This window comes from Nuphar pumila, chromosome 11 (assembly GCF_984573655.1).
Source record: "Nuphar pumila chromosome 11, dmNupPumi1.hap1.1, whole genome shotgun sequence".
Taxonomy (NCBI): Eukaryota; Viridiplantae; Streptophyta; class Magnoliopsida; order Nymphaeales; family Nymphaeaceae; genus Nuphar; species Nuphar pumila.
The window spans coordinates 41282079-41287055 of record NC_143259.1 but is presented as its reverse complement, the minus strand read 5'-3'; the positions used below and the strand labels follow the sequence as shown (position 1 = coordinate 41287055).

The 4977-nt window shown below is 35.4% G+C and overlaps 1 pseudogene; it reads left to right on the top strand.

Annotated features, from left to right (window-relative positions):
- Positions 1-335: 335 nt before the first annotated feature.
- Positions 336-4777, top strand: LOC149822303 (uncharacterized; annotated as a pseudogene).
- Positions 4778-4977: the final 200 nt, after the last annotated feature.

Genomic DNA, 4977 nt, shown 5'->3' with positions numbered 1-4977 from the left:
ATATTTCCAAGCATTTGGAAATGAGTTTCTTCCTCTATTTTTAGTAACTAAATAAACTAGAAGCAGGACCAAACTGATAGTCAGCATCATGGACAAAGATAGATTTGTGAATGAGAAAGAAAAGTTTCCTATATTAATAGGAATCAACGAGGGAATGACAAATTGCTCCAATGGGTTGTTCAACGTAATTGTAAGAAACACTTTTCTCATCTCTGTATTTTCTCCACATGAAAAAGGAAAGCTCCAGCTGGCTTGATCCAACCAAAAAAAGCATGGGAGTTCTATTAAAGGCTCGAGAATAGATAAAGAGCATAGAGTGATGACTTTTCATCTATATGATCTGTAAAGAGTATGAAACTCTCTTCTCTTAGGAAGCTTACTTTCTAAAACACTAGACAGGCATAGTGATTGACATTCAACCCATCATGCCTAATGACTATCACAAATGAAGAAGCTTAGGTCTAGAATATAGGCGAGTCTACTTTGCTTTGCCAGAGGCTTTACTTACTCAAAGAGTCTATAGTTGGCATTCTAGAAGATTCGCCAAGCTTCACTCCCCATCATGCCTCCTTAGTAGAAGTTAATGAAGCTTATCCTTTAGGTTTGTCTCCTGTCATGGTTTCAATAACTCACATGGTTTCACTTAGACTAGTGGTGTCACCTCTCCCAAGATTGAAATGATTGTCTCTGCTTGATGGGTCTACATTCATCCTCGAGTGTTATCGAGTATTGTTCACTTCTTCTCCATTCCTGTAATCATCACTTGTAATCTATGCAGGTGTGTTCGCACCCCCTGGAGTGGAAGAGAAAGAAAGGATTTGTCAGAACAACCCCCTTGTTCCATACCTAGGAGTGCACTTTTCCCTATGAGAGTTCAGTACATGTTTAAGTCTATAGAAGAGTTACAAGGTCACCACTATAGAGGATCTCCCCCCTAATCTTAGATAGGTCATTTTAGGGCTCACCATGGTTCATTGTTGTGCTTTCACACTAGGCTACCCTTCACCGAAAGCTCTACAGGACCACCTACCATAGGTCCTTTAGCCAAAGGGAAGCCCAACGAATGTCAAATGCAAAGCCCTGCACCTTACTAAGATCATATTGGCATACTCCCCCCAAAAAGAAAGAGCATACCTCATCAAAGATGAGAGTGAGGTACAAGGTCATTTCCATCCACCGTCCTTCTCACAAAGATGTACGTGGATGTTACCACTCATACAACACCCAACCAACAAGTTGTTAGCCTTCCACTATAAGGAATGGAAGTGTGGATGAATAGACAATAGAGAAATTCAGTTTTTCAGCAATAACATGAGAAGAACATCCCTTTAAAAAAACCTAAGGATCCTTCACCTATCTTGCCACTTCATCACCTTGTGACCTTCTCAAAGATCATCATGAGCCCTCTTAACGAATTGGGTAGAGACTCTGAAAAAAATGTCGTAGGTCGGATAATGATGAGTATGTCCAAGATTCCCTGATTTATTCTTGCCTTGGAGCTTCTGCTCTCCTCTGGGAAGGGGTTGCAGAGGGAGAGGTGAGTCAAATCAAGGGTATCCCCTAGTTGACTGATTCCTTGAAGTCAGAGGAAGATCTCTCATCTAATGACCTTGAACAAGAAGGAGCTACTCTTGATTTGAGACCAACTTTCTAAAAGAAAGAAGAGGAGGATAAGCTTTAAAAAAAAGAAAACTGAGCATTGAAGAAACAAGAAGAGAGGTCCATGATGATGATGATCTTATGTTCATTTTTGCCTTGCTTTGAGAGCTACATATCGAAAAAAGAAAGACTATCTCTAGACCTTTACTTTGAGAAGGGAATTGTTGGATTGACCCACAAATAGAGTGGGATCTAGGCAAGCTGCTATATGTTATCCCCTTGGCCTTGAATGATAGAAGAACTACTTTTATCTTAGATAGCGGTCAATTGGTTCACATCTGTGGTCAATCAATAGGTATGTGGTTTGATTCTTCTATATGAAAAGTCATCTCATAGCAACACCATGATACCTATTCTTGTACTTATTCCAAGCCTCTATATGTCATGACTTCGACTTAGATTATAGTACTTTGTCTCTTATTTGGAGGAAAAGGATGAATCCATAGGCCTCTAACCAGAAATAGTTTATCCATAAACTGTCGTTAATTGGTGCTGCATATACAAAAATCGTATCCTTTGCATGATTTCTAATAATGCCATCTCCACTGATTGTCCCGGGTTCCCTTGAGAGGCCCTTATATATACATATATATATGGTTAACTAACATTAAATAGTTATATTTAACATTAATTGCATTTAACTCATTGAAAAAACCAATGTGCCCTTAAAAGCAAAGACATTTTTGAAAATGCATGGCTACTTTTTTCAATTAAGTGTCTTTTTTTGTTTTGGAGAAAAAATCAAACACATTTTACAAAAAAGTAAAAAGACATACTACACAAATTTGAATTAAGAAAGTAAGAGATATTATATCTTCAAGAAAGCCATTACTTTAAATTATTTTGCCATTTCAATTGGTTGAATGTAGCTAATGTTAAACACAACTAGTTATATATATCTATATATATGTTAAATGTTTTTATTTCTGATTTTGATTTTGGTAGGATCACACATAACTTCTCTTATAGCGCCATAGGTGTGGCCTTATATTTTAGCAAACTCAATGTTCCTGAGCGAACATTGAGTTTGTAATAAAGAAATAACAACTTATAAGAAGAAAGAGGCTTGATAAAAATGTCAGCCACCTGATCATGGGTCGGACTTGCAATTGCTTCTTTGCATTTCTGTCTCAAACCAAGTGTACATCTATCTTGATGTGTTTGATGCGGGAATGAAAAATAGGATTGTCTGAGAGATAAGTGGTTCCAATATAATCACAATAGAGGACTTGTGGAGGAGATGAGAAGCCAAGTTCATAAAGAAGATACAGAAAATGATCATATTGTATGACTAATTTGATACATTTTTCTAAAACCCCTACAATTTCTACTATTCTCTCGATTTCCAAAATTGCAAATACCCAACTTTGTTAGGACCTTTTTACCCTTCACAATTGCAAATTGATGGGTTTTTATGATAAAATGGTATTGCTTGTCGACTAGTGCAAACTCTCACTTAAATCCAGAATCACACATTTTCTTATGAACTCGCATAAATTTATTTGTGAACATTTGGTCAAATTGAAACCACTAAAATCACAAATATTCTACTTATTTGCATATATAATACGAACCTCCCATAAATTTATTTGTGTACATCTAGTTAAAATGAAACTACTAAAATCATAAATATCCTACTTATTCACATATACTCTACGAATTTGCATAAATATATTTACAAAAATTTGGTTAAACTAAAACCCACAACATCGTAAATATCCTACTTATTTGCATATATAATACGAACCTCACATAAATTTACTTGCGTACATCCGGTTAGACTGAAACCACTATCACAAATATCATACTTATTTGCATATACTTCACGAATTCACATAAATATATTTATGAAAATTCAATTAAACTGAAACCCAAAACACTACAAATATCCTACTTATTTGCATATACTTCACAAATTTGCATAAACATATGTGCGAACCTCCACTTAAAATGAATGTCGCAACATCGCAAATATTCTTCTTAAATATTTGTGAATGTATGACATATATGCAATATTTTTTTATTTTTTGTGAAGTTCGCGAGTCATATATAAACTCAGTGTTCGCACCCTCAAAGTTTTTTTGCATAAACTAAGGTTCTTTGTGGTCCCCAACCTGCTTCCCTTTAGCAACTTGTTCTAGCAACTATTCATAGGCATCACTTCATCATGGTTGTACCATCAACAAAATTTTTTTTTCGATAAGCACATCTTTAACATCTTTAATGATTAAATCAAACAGTGGTCCTCAATCTGCTTACCTTTAGTTTTTTGTTTGTTTTATATGTTGTGTAGCTTGTATTATAAGTATGTCATTAGAACACTGTTTGATTAGGAGACTTACTCATCCTCACAAATAGTTTCTTTGTTTTTTGCAATGTTTTTTCAATATTTCCTATCTTGTTATTGTAGAAAATTTTAAATTTATTTAATACAATATGACCACTGAGAACACTGACTCGAAGGAGTTCACACCCACATCATCTTCTAGTGTTGGAGCACAACAACAAAAGCCAACGAAGTATTACAAACTGGGTCATCCCAATTATTTGCAAGCACGACTTACTGTTCAGAAGTAGATAGAGAGGGAGCCACATCCAAAGCCAAAATATGGATGTCCAATATTTTTCATAAAAAATGCACCCTCGATAAACACAGAAAGTTATGCTCAAACAACAAGTAGCATGTGTAGAAAAGGTTGGTCAGTTTGTCAGCTCATTCTTGTCTCCCATCTCGTAAGCATTTAAGGAAGGGGAGCGTGACCCATTGTCTTGTACTAAGGATATTGCTAACCTCAATGCCTGGATAGATGAAGCTGAAGATGTGGCCACCTATAGTAGCGAGATAAAAATGGAGAGGGCGAAGGAGGTACCTTACCAAGGAGAGTATGTAAACCCTAAGGTTGAGGTTAATGTGGACTCTCATCAGGAAGTAGATATGAGTGAAGGTCATGTAGCTGAATCGGATGTGAACCCAAAGGTTGAGGTTAATGTGGACCGTCTTCAGAAGTTTGAGGTTGATGTCGCAAAAGAGAAAGCGCAAGCTCTAAGGAAGAGGTCGCAACAGAAAAGAAGGTCTAATTCTCATAGACATGTACTTTGTTCATTTGTTATTTTGTAATCATTATCAAATTTATATTCAATCATTGATTAAATTGTCATATATATATATATATTCAATCATTGATTAATTTAATATTGCTACTATCCATGGATGCAATTGATTAGTTTGTCATGTATATGTGAAACACATAAAAATACATAGTTGTATGTGTGTGTAATTCAATAATTAATTTGACTGATTCTAGAAAAAATAATTTT